The sequence below is a fragment of the Macrobrachium nipponense genome, chromosome 4, assembly GCF_015104395.2.
Source record: "Macrobrachium nipponense isolate FS-2020 chromosome 4, ASM1510439v2, whole genome shotgun sequence".
NCBI lineage: Eukaryota > Metazoa > Arthropoda > Malacostraca > Decapoda > Palaemonidae > Macrobrachium > Macrobrachium nipponense.
Genome location: NC_061100.1, coordinates 3862135 through 3885364, shown reverse-complemented (window position 1 = coordinate 3885364; position 23230 = coordinate 3862135).

Here is a 23230-nt window from a genome sequence, read left to right as displayed (position 1 = left end):
GAGGAGGAAACGCAGAGGCGTGAGAAGTAATTTTCACCTTGCCTATCCCAGACGTCCCTGGGATGGTAGGGGGGATTAGCTTCAGGGGTGTGAGGAGGTTGGCGTCGTATGCATTGAAATAAGGTTTGATATATTACTTTTTTTTTTTTAACCCAAACCTTATGTCGTATTTACGATCTGAGACCCAGAATTCTCCCGACCAAGGCGTCTGTGCTCACGATGTCTGCTCAATATAAGCGATGCTCTTAGGACCCTCGACCTCTTTGCTTCCAGTTTTATTTAGCTTGATTATGACGTCGTTAAACCAGAAGTGACAACAGATACTGGATTATAAAGGTTTAGTGTGTCAGCGCCTCTCAGGAAAGACGAGAGAGGGAAAATAAATAATGACAATCAAAGATAATACTAGGACACAATGAGAGGTAATATCTGCCGGGGAGGGACACTATCTTCTTCATTTCTATTACATTTTCTTATCAAGTGGAGATCATTCTGACAGAGGCCTGAGAGAACTGACGTAATTTTCGTGAGATATGAGACGTGCACGTCTTCAAAGGAAAGAATCAGAGAGAGAGAGAGAGAGAGAGAGAGAGAGAGAGAGAGAGAGAGAGAGAGAGAGAGAGAGACTAGGTGATAAAAGACTAAAAGCGGTCAAAAGAGAGAATGTTTACAAAACTATTCCTTCAACAACAATGTAGAAGCATCGTCTAAGAATTCCTCTGGGTAAGAGCAAGTCTGAAGAGAATACTGATTTTGACTCCTCTCAGCATTTTATAGCATGCTACTTGCTCTGCACTGAACAATTTAAACGTGATATAATATACGACTAAACCTACGACCTGCAGAGAGAGAGAGAGAGAGAGAGAGAGAGAGAGAGAGAGAGAGAGAGAGAGAAACTGTTCTTGACGTTAGTTAAAATATGGAATCGTTCTAGATATATATTCCGTAACTTTAAGTATTTCCTTATAAATTGCAAGTTCACTGGCGAAGTTATATATATTTTTCCTTTCAGAAATCACTAAGGTATGAATTGTCTCAATTAATATTATCATTTTATGCGTTTTGGAAGAGATTTTCAAAAAGGTATATTCATTACCTTGAGTTACTTGGCGTCACATTTTTCTTGCACCTTCCTCATTCTTCTTCACAGTTTAATTCCCAGTCAGGGTCGCTGGTTTTAATGAGCCTCTCCTTGGTATTTCCATCTTGTGTCCCCCTTTCGTCTGTTTCTTTGTGTCTCTCATGTCCTCTGAATGCAGGCCCTCCATCTTCTCTTAGACCTCATCTTCTTTCGTGTTTCCAGAACATCCGTTTCCATAATCTCTCTGCTGCAACATGGCGCTCATCATATCTCCTTATTTGTTGCTTCAAATCTCACTAAAGACGCTTACGCTTTCCCTGACAATCCGGAAGAATTTTGCTGATCCTCTGATGGATTCATTCTTAACCTGTCTCTTCTCGTCACTCCACTCATCCATCTGAGCATCATCATTTCCGGTATTATATGAATAGCAGCTAAACTGTCACGTAAAGCGCCTTTTATGATTTTTTTTTTTTGTCTTGTTTCCTCTCAAACCCTTTTGTTAGCTCAGTCTTAATTGCATCTGTTTTATGGTTCCGTTTAATTCACAAATTTGCTAACTAACGAGATCCTGCCCATCTCCAATGACTGGGAATTGTGGCACTGTTGGTACGACGAGGCAAAGAACAAATCTGGGAATCGAAGGGAACTTTGAAAAATGGGATTCCCATTCTTCTTGCTTCACAGTGAAAATAAGAGATCAGAGTGAGAGTTCTGATAAATTTGTCGCATAAATCGCACCCGAAATGAGACTTCTCTACCTTTTTATTTAAAAAAAAAAAAAAAACACAGGCCAGCAGGACGGTCAAATGAGTCTTTTTCTAGCCCAGATCTGAAGAAAGGTAGAAAAAAGGTGTATACACCAGATTAGATGCTGAACACGGTTGACATCGCTATTCTGAAATCTTGAGACATTCCATCGTATCTTTGAAGAATCAGTTGTTCTTAAATACAATGGAAAAAGCGAATCTGCAATTTCCTATGAATTTAGTATTTAACAGTAAGCAATGATAATAAATATGATTCCTATTCACCAGTATTCTCTCTTTTTCAGCAGGGGTTTTCTACTTGGTTTGTATTCGATGTTTTAGGATAACCTTTTGTTTCTTTCAAAGATATCGTGGGAAAGATGGACACCTCAGGTCTCTACGTTATTTGTTCTCACTTCCTCTGCGCTCTCTGCATTCCCTTACTTTCACTTCGGTTCAGTTTCATCTGCCACATTAGCAACAATCGGATTTCACCTTAACAATCGTTAGCACACACAATTAATTTAAGAAATCAGTCATTTAAACGTTGATTCTGAATGTCTGATCAGTTCCAAAGTGTAAATTTGGAGAGAGAATTAGCTGCAACGCACGATACCAGACAAACAACCGATGTGCTTTACAGGGCCGTGTCCAATTGATTTTCATCGATAAACTCTTATGAAAGCATCGGCCATGGATCGCATTTTCGAAAGAGCTATTTGAAGCCACAGCGTAATTAACAAAAAATACGCAGTGATGTCTAATGTTGATAATTAAGGCGCTTATCAGAGTAAATCAAAGAAATTTAAAGGGAAACTTAGCTAAATTTAGCAGGCTCGCAGAGAGAGGCTAGTAAAACGTCATTACTGTAGGCCCTCCCACTCATTGATACTGTAGTATGACGTACCCTACTAGACACTCAGCCCATATACTTTTTGAATGAAGACTCAAATGTTGGTAGTAGTAGTAATTCTTATATTGTTTCACACACTCAAACACCTAAGTAGAGTACAATAAGGGAATTGGCATCAAATGAGAATACTAATTACATAATGCAGTTTCCTGACGCAATTCACGTTTCCTTTAACTTGAAATATGCACCAGGTCTTACACACTCTCTATGAAAACTCGTAATTTGAGTATTCCTCCTATAGAAGTCACCTTTGTCCTCTTGTCTATATCGTTTGGTGCTTGTGCATCGCCTTATTAACCACTTACCTGTTAATATTCAGCACATGACTCTTACGATTCTCATCTTTGTTGCATACTGCAAAAACACGCAACACGAAAGGAGTCTTGCAGTCATAAGGACAATTTGCTAGGCTTGCCATAGGTGAAGCAGTTGTCACATATAACCTGGCATTGGCCTATGAATGATCGGCTGCCCTCGCCCTGTCGTCGGCGGTGTTAACTATAATGCAAGGTTACCAGGTATATCGGGCCAATCACCAATTCCAAAGGTTTTGTATAACTGATAGTCGAAATAGTCAAAGGCTAAAAATAAATTGCGTTATAATTGCTATGTATTACAGTAGTCAACGAAACATTATACAGTGAAAATAGCAATGGCCATAAGTATATTTACCAAATTCATTTGCTATAATATTGTCAAATGTATATCAAAAATTCTTATTCATTACTCGTGGTATCATCAGTGGAAACCGTAATATTATCGTCCTTCTCAACAATGATTTGCCTAGCCTTTCCTTTAATACTTATTTGTACAAGAGGGTCAAATAATTGGGAACCCTGCTGTTACGTCTGATGTCATAGTTTACGTCACAACTAGCCTCTCTCTAAGTTCTTACTAAATTTAGCTAAGTTCCCTTTAAATTTCTTTCATTTACTCTGATAAGAACCTTCATTATCAACATTAGACATCACTGCATATTTTTACCAATTAGGCTATGGCTTCCAATACCTATTTCCAAAATACGATCCATGTCAGATGCTTTGGTATGAGTTTATCGACAAAAATCAATTGGACACGACCATGAATGGCACATTAGGCGCTTATGTCACTGCTATAAAAGCAAAGACACACTGGATATTAAGGAAAGCGACCATTCGTCTCAACTCTCCGGTTCGAGATTCGAACTTGAGGTAGATGTGTTTATTAGTGAGCTTCAAGTTGGGTGAATTGGGAGGGCGCTGCGGCGGGGCCAGTGAGAGAGAGAGAGAGAGAGAGAGAGAGAGAGAGAGAGAGAGAGAGAGAGACCTGAAATTCTACCATCTCACTAAAGAGTACAATGTAGAAAAACAGAAATAATTTCGAACGAAATAAATGATAAAACACTGAATACCTGATGATGCGATGCAACACAGACATTGTTGCATATATTGACATTGTGAGAGCAATTTCTCTCAATCCAGACTACAGTTTGTTTTGAGGTAAACGCTGGTTTCCGTATGATGCATTATGCATCTCACTAACGGATCAAACACAGGGCAATTAAACTCAGACTAAAGGCTTAGTAATTAAGTGGTAATTACCAACTTAGAACGGAATGTTTGAGGACAAAACCCCGAGAGCGCTGTTAGGTACTATCTGTAGGAGCAGATCCATCTTGCACCGAAAGAAAAGAAGAATTACAGGGCTCACAAAGAGCCGTTTGTTCAACTTGCTGTAGAATATATTGCATGCGTGTTAGTGGCGAATATCTCTGGGCGAATTATGGCCGGCTTCTTTTGTTAAAGGTCGTTTGCTCTGTAAAGCAGCGGTGATTTGTCATCTCTTGTGTTACTATTCTTACCTATGTTATCGCGTTCATACGATATGCAAATAAAGTATTCTTCACCTTTATAAAAAGTTAACTATATCTTAGTTTAACTAGACCACTGAGCTGAGTAACAGCTCTTCTCGGGCTGGCCCGAAGGATTAGATATTTTTACGTGGCTAGGAACCAATTGTGGGATCCGAACCACATTATATCGAAAATTTAACTCCTAATCACCAGAAACAAATTTCTCTGATTCCACGATGGCAGAGCGGGTAACTGAACTCGCGACTACTTAATCGGTAGGCGAACACGTTAACCACTCATCCAAGGAGTGCATACAATTATCAGTGGACGAGGTTCATTCGGTCCAAATTATTTAAAATGATTTTCGGTTGCAGTGGCTATTATGAAATTCATGGCAAAGTCTTCAAGCTAATTATATTTTCTGCTGCATATGCAATGATGTGGGATGAATAATATACTGACGGGTGATAGGTCATGAAATGTTTGAAAAGTAATTCATCATATTTTGATATACTAAACAAATCTCATTTTGGAAGCGAATACCAATTTCATTGTTTTTACAATGATTGTGTTCTGTTATTATTTGAAGTCGTTTAGAATTTTGTTATACGGAAAATTAATTTATGTTACGCTTCACTTTTTTTATACAAATCATTTGAGCAGTAATGCATCTGATTACTTACCCTCCCCATCCCCCTTTCTCTATCGTTTTCTCTCTTTCCCTATTCATCTACATGCGTGAATGTGTGTCCCACAATTAGAGTTTGTTTCCCCAAAATGACCTAAAACTACAAGAAATTAAACATTTTCATCAGCGATTCATTTACGTAAACGTCCCAAATCCATTCCTTATCTATAACGTACCTTGACTCTTCCCTTTGAAATTGTTAAAGGAAACTGCCTTAGAATTATTCAAAGTGGGAATATCCCCCCCCCCCCACCATTCCTTCCCCACCACCACCTCCAAACCCCACCTCATATCTCATGTTAGAAATCTCAGCCAAATTTCTGCATTTCCACTCATTTCAAAAGCAAGTCTGTAGAGTTCGCTGAACTTTCTTATATTCCAATTCTAAAGATTTAAATCAAAATAGCAAGGAGGTGGACACTGCACTGCTTCTGAAATATTATACACTTATTTAATAAAAACGACATGAAAAACAAGCAGATACAAGGCTAATATATTTAGAGGCACCCCACTCTAAGTGGAGAGACATGGTTTAATCTAATATATATATAATATATAATAATATATATATATAATATATATATATATTAATATATATAATATATATATTATATTATATATATAATTATATATAACCAGTTATGACTGGTAAAAGTGTTCTGTAACAACAGAATTCCATCTAATAAAAGGAGCCCATAAAAACACCAAAATGTAGAGAGAAAAGTACTATATTTCAGAGACTGCTGTCTCTCTCTTCAGGTATATGATGAGAAAAGTTTACAGAAAAGGTGGTAATTTATACCAAGAGATTCGTCCACAAGTAAGGCCAATTTAGGTCACCCCCGCTGATAATCTTCCTTTAATCTTCTTAAGCGTTGGTTGAATGAACACTGCAGCAACTGCCGGTACAAGAGTCAAATGATGGAATCGGCCTTAATAAAAGAGAAGCAGGTAATGAACATCTCAAAAGGGAATTGGACATCAGACATCGTCGACGCAGTGTTCATTCAACCAACGCTTAAGAAGATTAAAGGAAGATTATCAGCGGGGGTGACCTAAATTGGCTTACTTGTGGACGAATCTCTTGGTATAAATACCACCTTTTCTGTAAACTTTTCTCATTCATATACCTGAAGAGAGAGACAGCAGTCTCTGAAATATAGTACTTTTCTCTCTACATTTTGGTGTTTTTATGGGCTCCTTTTATTAGATATATACATATATATATATATATACATACATAGAAATCTATACATACATTTTGTAGCTTAACATTTGTGAATATAAAAAAACTACACAGTGTATAAACAAAGGGAAACTATTATTCACTAAAGTGTGGAAAGAAAAAGAAAGAAATAAAGAAGTGAAATGGAATAGTGAAGCAGTAAAAACTACTTCCGAAAAAGCTTTCCATTTCTTATGATAATGGAGACGGCCTGAAGCCTAAAACCAAGCTATAGGCCCGTATTTTGTCGAAGAGAGAGAGAGAGTGAAAGAGAGAGAGAGAGAGAGAGAGAGAGAGAGAGAGAGAGAGAGAGAGAGAGAGGGGGGGGGGGTGGGTGGGGTACACACACATACAATCACAAGTCTTCCTTGACGAATGTAATAGTCAGCTTTGTGAAGATTCTTTGTTAAAAAAACTCTGCTGTCAAGATTTTTACTCTTCATAATTGAGAAACTATATTATTATTACGTTAGGTCTAGCAGGTATCACTGAAAAAAGTGATGTTCATTTTATAAGAATCCTTTGAGGCGAAGATTTTAAGAATAGCAGTGTGTAGTAAATTCCTCTCTTATTTCATTCCAGTTTGAGAAGTCTCAACAACATTAGCCACCTTCCTGTCTCTCATTGTTCACCTACTGGAGAGTCTTCTGTGATGCGGACTGAATGTCCAGAGTCACAAACTAAAGGTTATTCACCACAGTACCAAGTTTTCGGATTGAAAGAGGACGTCGGCTAAAGACCTCATGATGAGGGGACGTATTTAGTCTCTCATTTTGTTAGAACAATGTCCACCGTCAAGAAAATCATTTGTAATTCCTCGTTGTTAGTCAACTTGTCCTCTCGGGGCAAACATGTTAACGTTAAGGAATTTCATAATACTACACACACTCCTCTCTCTCTCTCTCTCTCTCGCTCTCTCTCTCTCTCTCTCTCTCTCTCTCTCTCTATATATATACAAAATAAGATCTATCTCGTTTCGATTCAGTTGCCATGATTATTCGAACGACTACAAAGGAGGAATAAGAGAAATTTCGATCACCGTTTTTGGAAAATAAACTGATGATCACTGATTTTGACAGGGCACATACGACATGGTCGAAAATAATAGTAACCAAGAAAATACAGAGAATTCATCTTAGAGCTGAAAGTAAGGGGATCTGGAGAAGGTCTAAGAAGGGGATCAAACTTAAGTGAATACCTTTAGTACTGCAGGAATATTTTCAACTAGAAAACTGTTCTGCTTAGGTCACTATACAGGTACTACGTAGCTGGAAAGAGGAGAAGACCTTGCAGCAGGTAAACAAACCACCTTGATTCTAAGTAGATTTAGAAATTACCAAAACTTTTCCATTCGACAGCATTAATAGAATTTGACGATATGAATTACACAAAAGCATGAAACGCGTGATTCTCGATTATATACTTTCATTGGTATTGTTTAAGTTGTTTAAATAAGTAAAAAAAGCCAACATATTCTAAAGACCAATTACAGTTGACTAGATATTTCATAATTTCCCTTAGGACAGAAAAGGATTAATTTAGGAGTTGCATTACCAAGCAGGAATTGAGGAGAGATACAAAGGAAATACCGAATAAAGAATCTGGATGAGATACATAAAATAACTGCCATTTTAAATAAAAGAAAGAGAGAGAGAGAGAGAGAGAGAGAGAGAGAGAGAGAGAGAGAGAGAGAGAGAACTAACAAAGTTAGAGGAGGAGGAGGAGGATGAACAGCAGCAGCAGCAGGAGGAGCAGGAGCAGGAGGAGCAGGAGCAGGAGCAGCATGAGGAGGAGGAGGAGGAGGAGGAGGAGGAGCAGCAGCAGCAGCAGCAGCAGCAGGAAGAGGAGGGCATCTGGCGCCTCTCCTTTCTCTCAGGTTAACTGCATTTGGGATCTGTTAAGGTCCCTCTCCTGCAGCTCCATGAAGGATTAAGCCTCAGATTCATTGACGCCGTCATTTCTTTGGCTGAAAACGACTGCATTTCTCAGACAACAAATGGCAAAGCTGAAAGAACTCGAATTTCCGTTCCAAGTGACGTTGTTATTTGAATTCAAGCGAGTCAGTGAAAACTTAACTCATAATCCTGTTATTCAAAACACAATTGGGCCTTATATCTATTTACTTTTGGTTGCATAACTTGACAGTATGTAAGGGCAGTGAATTCTACGTTCACTTGTCACAAAATTTTTAACATAAAATGCAAAGTTATTAAAATACTTTAGTCAATTTTGACGGAAGAAGTAAAGAAAGTGTATTAGGTAATTGGAAAGCTAAAAAGGTTCAAAATCTTATGTGTCTTCAGTATTGATGTCATATTATTAACTGAAAGAAAATACCTATCATACACACACACACACATACCTCCATATATATATATATATATATATATATATATATATATATATATATATATATATATATATATATATATATATAATGGAGGTGTGTGTGTGTGTGTATTATAGGTATTTTCTTTCAGTTAATAATATGACATCAATACAGCAACTGTCAGTACAAGAATCCAAACGTCAAGAGGTCAAGGCTTCTCCGAAATGATAAATGAATTATAAACAAACCTATCTCCTGAAAACTGGTATCACAGAACAGATGCCCTTTTAGACTTAGTTACAAAATACGGAAGTCCAACGACTCAGTGCCTCGATATTAAAGTCATTTGCCTGAGGAATAGAAAATTAGACTTCAAATAACTCTCCAGAAAAGAAACATAGAAGACTTGAGTTGGAAATGCGATGATTTTATTTTCTGAAAAGAATGGAGGTATAATAGTTGAAAAGAAGACAAGAATCTTATATTGCTAAAACTGAGTCATTAAATTGTGAAATATAAAAGATGCTTTTAGGATCAAAAATGCAGATATAAAAAACTTCAGCTCCGCATCAAAAGGTGTGTGTGTGTTAGTGTAGTGTATACGGAAATGATTAAGAATCTTCCACGGATTGTCGCAATCTGTGATCTGCAGAGCTTAGATAATGTGAAAGAGTAGTTGTGCTTTAGTAGATTCACATCAACCGAGCCTTTGACGCCTACGCCAGTCCCTTACGACGCTCCTGATTGGCTGTTGATAAGCCAATCACAGTGCTGGAAACTCTCAGTCTCACAATAGAGTTCACATAGGCAGGATGTATGCTCCACCTCTCCTGAAAGACGTATCCCTCAGGAGAGCTGGAACATACATCCTGCCTATGTGAACTCTCTAGAGAGACAGAGTTTCCAGCCCTGTGATTGGCTTATTAACAGCCAACCAGGAGCGTCATAAGGGACTGGCCTAGACATCAAATGCACTGTTGATGTGAATCTACTATAGTAGATATGATAGTTAAGTTATGTAGGTAACGAAGAAATAGACGGCTGTGCTGGTACTCGTGGAATGGAATGGAGTGTGATGGAATATATAGAATTTTGGCCAAAGACCGAACGCTGGGACCTATGTGGTCACTCAGCACTGAAAGGGAAATTTGAGAGTAAAAAGGTTCAAAAGGTGTAACAGGAGGATAACCTCGCAGCTGCACTGTAAAAAGGTTGTTAGGAGAGGGTGGAAAGTAAGATGAATGGAAGAGATAATGAACAGAGGCACAGTAAAAGGATTCAAAGGGGTTGCAGCTGGGGGCCGAAGGGACGCTACATAGAACCTTAAGTAATACCTACAGTGCACCGCATGAGGTGCACTGATGGCACTATCCTCCTACAGGGGTGTTGGTACTTACGGAGATTTAAAAGTTAATGGGAAGAGAGAGAATTTTGTGGGAAAGGGTTCGGAAATGACTTTGCGGTTTGAAAAGAAAATATCTCAGAATTCTTCAGAAATAGGAAATATCAAGTTTGCTAGATAATAATGTCTTAAAACTGATTAGATGGAAGAACTAGTTGACGGATATAATTTTGAGAACAGGAGTTTCTTGAGGTATAACTGATCATTACTTACCTGAGGCAGAGGTTAGATAGTCACGATTTGAAGAGTAATAGATGAAACTAGCTATCAATGTAATCAGGACAAGTGACTTATAAGAAGTATAGGGGGAAGGGCATATTAGGGGGAAAATGATGAAATGAGGGTTAGCGTTAAAGATGCGAAATGGAGTTATGTAAAGGATAACTTTTTAAAATTCCAGAGTATGACTCTAAGGTCATAAAATAATGTTAAGGAGTATATGAGGGCAGGATGAAGGGATAAATGCATTAAGTGGGGAGATAGATATGAAAACCAAAAAATAACTGGAAAAGGAGGTCATCGGAAGTGTAGTCCCAAAACAGAAGAGATGGCCATTTTCTGTTAAATAAGAGAGAAGAAGAGGGCAAAGTAATAAAAAGAGAGGGAGAAGGTGGACAAGGAATTTATGGAGGGTGAAACGCTGTTCTGAAAGGCAGTAAATATGGAGAAAAAGGATAATGAAGAAATGGATCCCAGCGTAAAAGATGCAAATGGAAAGACGCTGGCTGAAGTTAATGCATTTCCAGGTTGCTGGAGTGAGTCTTTGGAAGATTTGGCGAATGTGCAGTACGAGAAGACAATTGAAGAGCAGCGTTGAACAAGAGTGGGAGGGGCTAGAGAAAGTGATTATTGATGATATATGAGGTAGGCGATTAAAATACTGAAGGATGGACAGACGCCCGGAGATGATGGGTTGACAAGTAAGATGCTACGGAATGGAAGTGAGAGTTTGAGTGGCTCACCACTGTTTCCACGGCAATTCTGAATGAGGGGAGAAGTTCCACTGGAATGAGGGAGAAGAATAATGGTTCCAGTGTATCAAAATAAAGGCGACTGACAGCAGACTATAACAACTACTCGTCAACAAAAGAAACTGGGTATTAAGGAACGTCCCAAGTCTCCGGTTCGAGATTCGAAAACGGATCCTCTTCCAGTAGTGAGGTAGACGTGCTATCAGTGAGCCTAGAGGTGGCGGGGGTCCGGGGGAGGCAATGCCCAGAAGGCAGGAAGGACGTTAAATCAGCTTTAAATTCTACCATCCCATTTAAAGTCAGGATACCCCAACATAAGTGACGTTAACTAGACAATAAAATATGAATAATTTTGGAAGAATTACATAATGACAAGAATGTTATAACAGATGGTACAACACAAAACAGACTAAAAAATAAGTGAGCAGCTTGAGAGCAATTTCTAATAATACAAAAGCATTTCATTAACAGATAGAAAAAGGACAATTAAACATAGAAAACTGCTTTACTAATCAAATGGGAATTACCCATTTAGACAGAAGTATTTGAGAACACAGTCGAGTATTTGTACTTGTAAGATCATAACCATCTTGCACCGAAAGAAAATAAAAGAGCAATTACAGGGCTCACAAAGAGCCGTTTGTTCAACTTGCTGTATAATATATTGCGTGCGTGTTATTGGCGAATATCTCTGGGCGAATTATGGCCGGCTTCTTTTGTTACAGGTCGTTTGCTCTGTAAAGCAGTGGTGATTTGTCATCTCTTGAGTTCCCATTCCTGCCTATGTTATCGCTTGAATACGATATGCAAATACAGTATTCCTCACGTTTTTAAGTGCATCAAATACACTTGTAAATTTTTTATGGGCGAAGTTCATACGGTCCAAAATATGTCAAATGATTTCGGTTCATGGTGACTATTAAGTATACTCTTGGCAAAAGGCTTCATGTGAATTAAAGACCTGTTGCATATGCAATGCTGTGGGATGAATCACATACTGATGGGGATAGCTCTGCAATGTTTGAAAAGTAATTCGCCGTATTTTGATATACTGAAGAAATTATTGGGCAGAAAAGGGTACAGTCATTGTTACTGACAATAATTTAGGTTATTATTTTTTTATATTTTTTTAAATTTTATTTTACGTTGGATCTTTCTTCTTAAGTAAAAACTTAATCTAGATTAGCTTTACTTTTGAAGAAAAATTTTAGCTGTAATATATGTTTACTTTACCTTACCAACTCTCTTTCTGTCTGTCTGTCTCTCTCTCTCTCTTTCTCTCTCTCTCTCTCTCTCCCTCTCTCTCTCTTTCTCTTTCTCTCTCTCTCTCTCTAAGTGAGTTTGTCTCCTCAAAATAACCTAAAACTACAAGATGTCTGATAACATTCATCAGCTACTTCATTACGCAAACGTTCAAATCCTTTCCCCAACTAAAACGTTCCCTGGCTCTTCCCTTTGAAACTGCTAAAGGAAATTGCCTTAGCATTCTTCAAACTGGAATATCCCACCTCCCCCCCACCCCAACCCACCCCTCCTCCCCACCTTCTCCAAACCTCATCTCCTATCTCGTGTTAGAAATCTTAGCCAACTTGCTGCATTTCAACTCCTTTCAAAAGCAGATTTAAATCACCTGATCTCACTTATATTCCAATTCAACAGATTTAAATCACAATAGCAACTAGGTGGACATTACACTGCTTCTGAAGTATACGCGTATTCATAAAAACGTTATGGAAAGTCAAGCAGATATAATAACAATAACTAAAATAAAAAGTAAGAAATAAGGATATTAAAGTAATAAAATAATAGATAAAGTACACAGGCATATCACTTCCTCTCTGACCCTCTGATTCTGGGCCACTTACCATAAACCATGTCACCCTTTCAACAGAGATAAGAAAATATTGCTGAATCACCCACTCAAAACCTACACTACGTTCGTTTGTAATGCTGGTCGTTCGATAAAGGGAGCTATGCAACACCGAGTCTGGTAAACACCGTCGTTAGGTGACCACGGTCACCTAACCAGTTGGTTATTCTAATCTCTCCTCTAATCACACTTTCCCGCCCCACATTTAAATATAACGTAACTAGCACAACTATTGAGGTCACGAACACAAACACACACATTTAAAATATTTGTATATGTAAATATATATACACATATACATACATATTTAAATAAAACAGACATTATATATATATATATGTATATATATATATATATATATATATATATATATATATATATATATATATATGGACTGACCTATACTGACGTAATACGGGGACAAATACAAATCAATCTTTGTTTTTAGATTATGTTAAACTTCCAACTATTTCTGTGCTAACATTTTGGGTTTCCTGATTCTTGTATCTGCATAATAATAGACCCCGAATGTATGCTTAGCCCCGACATCTTCCTCCGGTGTCTTCATTTATCGTTGGGTGTAATTATCTGTCATTACAGGGGATGCAGACGTCATTAGCCCTGGTTGCGTGATTGCTTTGGAGTTTAAGAAAAAATGGACAGCTAAATGCAGGAATACTTTGCCTTTGATAGCGAATAACGAAAGGAGACGCCTCTTGATCGATGTTGCTTAAGGGACTTGTGATGTATTTTGACAATGGTTCTCGTAAAAGACATATTTCAGTACACACATACATATATACACATATGTATTATATAAAGTAATCATTTACTCACATCTGGATCGAAACCAGATATTACAATCCTGATGTGGATTAGAAATTTATTTATGTTACGCACGTGACTGTATGTTGATTACTCCACACATACGCATTATATATACAATTGTATATATGAAATATATATACACACACACACACACACACACACATATATATATATATATATATATATATATATATATATATATATATATAGAGAGAGAGAGAGAGAGAGAGCGAGAGAGAGAGAGAGAGAGAGAGAGAGAGAGAACAGGATGAATAACAAAAAAAGCTAGATTATCCCCACGAATTTGACATTAATTCCCAACCACACGAAGTGAAAATTCTATGAAATCATTGTTACATTTAATGTAACCATTATTTTTACATCATAACGACGAAAACGTATCACATATAACAGATAAATAACATGACCTACATAAGACATAACCTCATTGGCCGAACAAAATTCGGGACATTTATGAAAACAGAATACCAACCGCCAATAAATATAATGTTAAATTCACAACTACACGCGAACATCTCATCACGCGCGTCATCATGGAGCAGTTTCAATTCAAGAATCGCGATTTATTGCCACAATGAATGGAATTCTTATGAATAAGTCTGACTTGCCGAGACATAATTTAAAGACTGGCTGATCCTTACTAGCGGTCGTAAGGGACAATTACGGTCTTTGACGCCAAAGACATGTTATTAGCCAATGTTGATGTGTCACAGAAAATACAATGGTTAATTTGGCAGCGCAATGAACCCAGTAATCACCAGGAGACGCTCGACTCCGACTCAGGCTCGAGCTTGGGGTTGGAAAGGAAAAATGGATTAATTTCATTTCCTTTTCTGACTTTTAAAAGATTCAGGTAAAAATCGCATCCAAAGGTTTCATACAATCGAGGAGTCAAGTCATCTTTCTCTTCACTCCTGAACAACCTTTTGTTTATATGAAAATTACCGTGTACTTTTTACAACCCATTTTCTTAATGGTTATAAAAATGTAACTTCACATGATGTGGAAAATTTGCCTCTTTGTAGGCAGATGGGCAAAATAGCGACATTTAAATGCAATAATAACCTGTAATCGAGAAGCTTCAATGCGAGATACCACATAATTCTACTGGAATTACTTGCAGTTCATTTTGATTTAATCAAATAATCAGTAACAGCTTTATTTTAAGCATATCAATAAATTGTAAAATAGTCAGTTACCTTGCGTTTTCTTATGTACAATATGTAACACCTGAATTTTATTACTATTTAGTTACAAATTTCATGTTTCCCAGTCATATACTACCCTTCTAAATAGGCAAGGATAATCCTTCCTCTTTGCTGGTGATGATGACTGAAAACTATATAAACCTCCTGCCTTTGCCAGTTATAAAAATTCTTACTTCATAACAAAACAGAGAAAGAAAAATATTTTTGACTTGGGTGTTATTTACATAACACATAGAAACAATAAATTTCTCCTATAGTAGATTTACATCAACCGTGCATTTGATGTCTAAGCCAATCCTTTACGACGCCTCTGATTGGCTGTTGATAAGCCAATCACAAGGTTGGGAACTCTGTCTCTCTCGAGAGTTCACATATGCAGGCTGTATATTTCACCTCTCCTGAAGGATACTTTTGAAAGACGTATCTCTAAAGAGAAGTGGGCCATACATCCTGCCTATGTGCACTCTCGAGAGAGACTGAGAGTATCCTACCCTGTGATTGGCATATCAACAGCCAATCAGAGGCGTCGTAAGGGACTGGCCTAGACATCAAATGCACGGTTGATGTGAATCTACTATAGTACCAAAGATGCACCTTAAAAGCAATAACGAAGCATCATGCATACGGATCAATACTAACACGTGTTATTTAATTCCACCGGGTGGAAAAACTGCAGGGTACTCTCGCTTTCCAATAATACTCACCAGCGTATATGATCTTCAGCCTCGGTTCAGTACTAAATTATTGCAATCCTTTAAAAAAAAGATGCTGAAAGTAATAGATAATATGCACTTTTCCGAAGGACAGTCTACATAAAAAGGAACTATTTCAAGGGACAAAATATTCTGAAAGGAATTATTATAGTGACTTATTCTTCAAAAGTTACCGTTTTAAGGAAAATCGTATTGAAGAAGTTGTTATAGAAACGGAAGGAAAATTCAGTCCGCAAGTTTCAGAGGGCTAAAATGAAAATCAATGGAAGGCCTTGGACACAGGTCAGGGAAGCCACCAGCCATAAGTAGTGGCATATTTACATGTGGGACTCTAGAGTGTCCCCAAACTGCTCTTCAGTTACTTAATTAGGTACATACAAAAATCATTCATTCATGAAACTGATCTATACGAAGATGTTTAATGAAGATGAGTTAATATATTGCAAAACTTTACATAGAGCGGTAGTGTCAAAATTACTTCACGTTACAGAAAAGACCTTGAAAAAAAAATCTCTTTGATGGAGTCGAAATGAGACGAGATCCCCATTGGAGCAATACAAATCCTCCTTAAGCGCCTCCATTTGCATACTTTTTATTCACGTTAATGGAGAGGTTTTCCATTCCTTGGCTCTTATGGCTTTACGATCTCAAATGCTTCCAATCTTTTTAATGTCAAAACACGCACCTATTCAAGGTATATAAACACTTGCGCACTCGACGGACGCTGTTCTCAGGAGGATTTTCGTGAAGTGTTTGCAGTGCCCAGATGTCCTGTAAGGGGAATATTGACACAACTTTACTCTGATGTTACAAAGACACTAAAACAATACGAGCAGTTCTATGATTCTTTTTGTAAAAGCTGTGTCAGATGCTATCAAATATGACAGGCGCGGGGGTTAGAAGATTTACCCACTTTCGTTGTCTTCTTATATATACTACTACTACTACTACTACTACTACTACTCACTACCTACTACTACTAAGACTATGGCCTATGACACAAGAGAAATCTCATGACCTCTGACCTCTGAACAAACATTAGTTGCAGCTCATTCCAAAATGATTTTGGAGGACAAGGCATCAAATCCGAAGGTACCGGGCTATGAAAAACTTGCCTCAATCTCTTTGACTGCTATTGCTGTTGGAATATAGAATTTAGGCCAAATCGCCTAGCACTGGGACCTATGAGGTCATTCAGCGCTGAAAGGGAAATTGAGAGTAAAAGGTTTGAAAGATGTAACAGGCGGAAAACCTCGCAGTTACACAATGAATCAATTGTTTGAGAGAGTGGAAAGTAAGATGGAATAAGAGAATATGAACGGAGGTATAATATGGAGGAAAGGAAAGGGGTTATTAAGGGCCAAAGGGACACTGCAAGGTTCCCTCCTGCGGGGTGTATATATATATATATATATATATATATATATATATCTATATATCTATATATATGATATATTGTAATAGCCACAAAGCCCTCTTAACTTCTCGAATACTTTGCTCTTTTGGATACGCTTGTCACTACAAAGCCTCGAGATCCAACTATATAGATATAATTTTCTTTTACAATTATGTTACAAATTATGTTGCATGGTACGTTATTTCATAACTACACCATCATTTCGGAAAGAGCTAATAAACAAGAAATACCATTTATAACCATTTATAATCATCATCATCATCATCACACTGTTTAACCTTTGGAGGTATTTTAATAGATACTATTTAGGTTTATCACGCTGGTCCCTTTAAGATTCCTATTTTTCAGTTTTCGTCTATCCATGATTCTATGCCACAACTCTCTACTTAATTGACATTTCTTTGCGAATGTTCCACAGATTTCTCAGCCTTTTAATTCTTGAAGCAACTTATAGGCGACAGGTCACAGGGCCAGTTTTTCACAATATCATTTATAGATGACACAAGTCCTTTTGTGAAGAAATATTTACATAATTAAAGTTTCTCTTGATATCTTTGTACTCGGTAGTTTATTCAGTCAAGAGAGTTAACGTTATTTGACGCCATCTCTTTCCAATGGACAATGAGGGAAAAGCTCTGGGGCAAATCTGAATGCTTTAATGAAGTTGAAAGTAAGGGAATGGCATATTTCTGCTGTAACTGAAGTAGATATATCCTTGTCTAAGGCTTACACCGGTAAAATTAAAATGATTCCATTTAAGGCAATTAAAAAAACACGTTATTCGAATTTACTTGGCTAAATACCATCCCCACTATTGTTAAAATTTAGAAAATACAGAACTGATTGCTTGCTATAAATTTGCAAAATAAAAAAAAAATAAAAAAATAAAAACTAATCCCCTTAACTATCTTCATATTGGATCCTTCACAGATCAATTTATAGCGCTTTAGTGCGATAGTTTAAAAAGAGGTATTCAGTCCTAATTTATTTGGTGAGAGGTAATTACATCCCTGGCAATTAAACTCCTTTGACCTCAAATCCAAGTATGCCTCATTAAGCCATTTATATCGGGAAAGTGGCTGTACTTTAATTGAAGAACTAACTCGAGAGCCTGAAATGAAATCTGTTAGCTGATTTTAGTCCTTGCGCAAAATAACCATGACCCAAATGCTTTTCTTGGGGAGTAATACCTCAAGCCATGATACTCGACTGATTTTGAATTCAATATTGACTTCGCTAATTCTAATCAGTCAGGGAAATAGGATACTGAATAGCTTTAATAAATCAAGAACTGAATCATTCTGGAAACTAAGAGACTGAGTCTGAAATTTTATTTTTGCAAGCTAAGCTGTACCAACAAATCAGAACCTAGATCTTTCTGTACTTTCTTTTGAAAAATATATCAGTGTCTTTTACTCAAAACGTATCTTAATCTTCAAAGTGAAGTAGGCTTCTCTCTTCTATTGATATTGAATAGGGTAGAACTGTGATACAGTGAACTTTGTGACGGCGTCATCACCAACAAATTAAATATCTGTGTGTGTGTGTGTATTAATGTAGGCCCATTTAAACTGTAGGTCAACTATCCAAGAAGTTTAAAGCCGGTCTCCAATCAGGAGGGACGTCAGAAGGTTAATAATGTCAGAATGATGTTTGATCAAAGGTTATTGCGTATTGATCTATCTCATATATTGATAATGGAATTTCAAGTTGCCCTACCTACCTGCAAAGGTGAGTTGGACAAACGTTTTCACGCGGCTTCCTGCATCAGGGCAGATTAATATATTAATCCTCTCGTCGGATCAATTCTTTTGACTCGTTTTTCAATGAAGGATAAAGTCAAGCACAAAGGCTCCGGAATAAATGTCTTTGTAGTGGAATATGCAACAAGTATTGTAAATACCTTTGCTGTATAACAGCGTTTGGTTTTTATCGTAAAGTGTTCAGTGCAGTATGTTTTTCATTTACATATGATAAAAATGATAAAAAAGTCACAAAGAGAAATAGGCCAGTCGTAAAGAAGGAATTTCATCTTTAATATTGTTTTGTATCTATATAGACAAATCTTGTAATATTCACTCAATATTTGTAGTTTGCTTGCTCTCTCTCTCTCTCTCTCTCTCTCTCTCTCTCTCTCTCTCTCTCTCTCTCTCTCTCTCTCTCTCTGACAGTCAAGGCAGCCCGCTCTAGTGCTCAGTATTGATTGACGTTAAACAAACGAGAACATTTATTCAGGAACAAAGTTAATGTAAAGGTTGTACCATTAAAAACTTCCATGAGACCACTGAAAGTTCTTACTGTAACAATCTCTCGATGACCAACATCCGTGAGGTGAGGAAGTAGGAACTTGCTTGATCCAAATCCTTCACTGCCAAACGATAAACAATGATTGTGGGGCTTAATCAGTTCAACCAAACTTCATTTAAAGACGGAATCTACTGAACGGACCAAAAGGCACATAACGGCTAATATGAACTTCAGCGTCAGCGTCACAAATTCATAATGACTGTCATATTCTTTTTTAATAAACCGCGCATTCTGTACATCGTGTTATTCCAATTTTTCTTTAGTGAATGTTTTCACATTCACATTCACAATTATGTCAAAGGCACAACTCACAACATATTTAGAGAGAATGTTTTTCACGGAAATAAACCCCTTTCCTTTACTCAAAGCCTGAAAAGTTTATGATAAACCTCACTCTTACTTAAGGTCCAACTTCCCATGCCGGATTTACTCGCATACTTCCTCGCTAACTTCATTTTCTCTCTCGCAGATACTTTTCAAGACGGCATATTTCTTCATAATTAGCTGCTGTAACTCTGGTTATAAACAACTGGGAAATATAGCAAGCTGTTTCGTAAGCACCTTATTTCCACACACACACACACACACACACACACACAAATCATCCAAATTCCAATTCTTAATAAATAAAAGTCAAGTTTCCTTTTCTTGAGAAATACGACTCAGTAACTGTTTACGACTAGTCTTTCGTTCCAGTGATTTAGAAGAAATCAAAAACTTTACCATGAATACGGAAAAGAAATTTCGCCGGTAAATGCCTGTCATAGATTCCATTCTGAAGTTTTTATTGATAGCTGATTTTTAATGCTACTTAGAAATAAATAACTAAAGTTCCTCATAGATTCGTCATCAACATATTTCAAAAAAATCTATTTTACTTATGAAGGCAGTAAAAGGCCATTTGATATATATGCATTTTCATGAATATTAAATTAGTTTATAAAATCACATTCTTAACTGTACATTTATTCAATTAGTCGATCTGGTGAACGCAGATGTTTTACAGATAGATACTTACAATCTTCATTGTATATATATTTTTTTATTTCACTTGAGCACCTTTTCAGATGCACACAATGCCAAGTTGGTATTATTAGCATAACTACCATTCAATAGCACATTAATTACGAATAACAAACATTTGTAGGGTATTTCCAGGGGGAGTGAGAGAGAGAGAGAGAGAGAGAGAGAGAGAGAGAGAGAGAGAGAGAGAGAGAGAGAGAGAGAGAGAGAGTTTAACTTCAGAGTTATTCATCATTTCCTATGCCTATATTTGCTATGTTTTGATTGTCAGAAAACGACCCATTCTTGGCGTTTAAACAGGTCATTTGAATGAACAAGACATCAACTACATTCAGTATTTTCTTATGGTGATTAAAATAATTTAAATGCTCAATTTTTCGTTGTCTTATATCGCCTCCCTTGTGCCTTCAACCTCTTTATAAATAAAGTTCATCTAGTCTCTAATTTTGATACATTAATATATACTATGTAATAGTTGATTTTAGTTTAATGTTTTTTCCTAAGAATTTTTTATGCCTCGCCCTTCTTGCACCACCTTCTCTCATCACTATAAAAAAAATGAATTATATCCTCAGGAATCTTCTCAACGCCCTCGTTATTACGTAACGTCAACCCACCCCACCCCCACCCCCAACCCCCGTTGTTGTTCTTCATGAGAGGAAGACTGTCTCTTCAGGAGGTCCTCGTCTACCGGCAAGTGGCTACTCTTCCACGCCTCTCTTCATTTTCTCGAAAAAAAAACTTCCTCATGGAGACAACAAACAAGTTTCGGGAGGATGAATAATCCATATGGAGTTTTTCGATGTCAGAACACATCTACCGCCTGCTCTTCTTCATACCTTCCATTCTTCTGTAATATTTAACGAGCGCACAAAAGCAGAAGTTCATTTTGAAATGTTTTCACAGCAGTTTTATCTTACTTGAAAAAGAGCTACCAAAAAGCTCTGTTTTCTGTCTGAAAAGACAAAGTAATTCGAGGTAAATGCAATAAGTTTTACTGAAGATCTAGTTCCTCTTAGCATCGAGATTATCTCGCAATCCCTATTTCTGACATGTCTTATGCTCTCGATCATCACGTCTTTCGTTCAAAATATCTTGGAAACTCCACACATCAGACGATGAGGACAATATAGCTTAAGGATGTAAGTATACTTCTACCAACATACCAAGATTTAATTCACAAGAAATGATCTCATTTATCCCCATCTTTCAAAGCTGTGATCCGTTCTTATAATAATAATAATAATAGTAATAAATAATCTAATAATAATAATAATAATAATAATAATAATAATAATATAATAATAATAATAATAATAATAAAACTTAATTAATGCCATCAGATAAAAGTAAGGCGACTTGTAGTTATTTTTTAGAGAAAAGCAAGGCTACATCAAGCAATTTATTATGAAATTCGACATCAAACAAAAAAAAAAACTCTAAATAAAATCCTTTCCTTTGTAGGAAGAAGAAATGAACCGACGCAAACAAACATTCGTTGTTTTTTGATTTAATGTCTTCATGGTTTGATCCAAACTCCATGAGCCGCGCGGAATTTATGCTTCGGTCGATGCAATAACTTTGATGAAAAGTTACAGCATCAGCAATTGTGAATGAGATCCAGCAGTCAATGATTTCAGCATCAGCTGCTGTTCAAATCATCTCGAATAACTGCGGAGTTTGTGAGGCCTTTGACAGACCTCATGATAACCTGACTGAGTGGCTGAAGCAGTGATATCGGATTCGGTGCCAAAATTCCACTGGATTATTTCCTGCTTCCTTTCTGGTGAACAGAGGGAGGAGGAGCGCAGAGCCTCTCACCGAGAAACCTTGGAAAGGCAGCTCTTCCTCTCCACGCACTTCTTCACCTTGGGGTTCTTCACATGGGGAAAGTAGTATTGCGGAACTACTTATTAAACAACAATGTCGCCACTCCTGCCTTGAAGTTCTGTTACCAAAAGACATTTCTAGTTCATTTTATACCCTGCTAATCATATACCTGTTTAGGGATCCCTTGCTTACAGTCCGTGACTTTATTTCTTGTTTCCTTTTTCGCTTTTATGTCTAAAGCCTTTGGTCACAACACGTTGCCATCAACGGGTATTCTTTCGGGTTTGGTTTATATCTGATCCCTTTCTATTCTCAATGACATTTTTGCAATGTCTGGCACAACAGTAAAGACATTTCGAACTTTGTCCCTGTAATTAACACTTCTCGCCATACATCAGGGTGATTCTAAGAGATGATAGACATACACACATCAATACACATAAATTTAAATTTCAGTCTAATGTTATCGTTTGGTGGGTACGATTTCCAAACAGACTTGGCGAAGCCAACCAACCGCATTGTAGAAGGCTTCATTAATGCCTGAGTTTTGAAATTTCATTATTAAAACTTGCGTTCCAGCGTTGGGACCAGACGAAAAACTCGGGCAGCATTTGCATCTAAATTACCACACGATTGCGATTCGCAAGTAAGCAAGAGAGATCGTGCATGAATTGCTAAAATGCAAGGTAAGTTTAACGGTCTAAAATTTAAAATGATCATGGCCGTGAATTCATGCAAATATGTTTTTTCTCATCTTTTTTATTCCTTGTAATGCATACTTCAATACTGAAAACATACCCAGTGCTAATTATTCTTTTATCTTT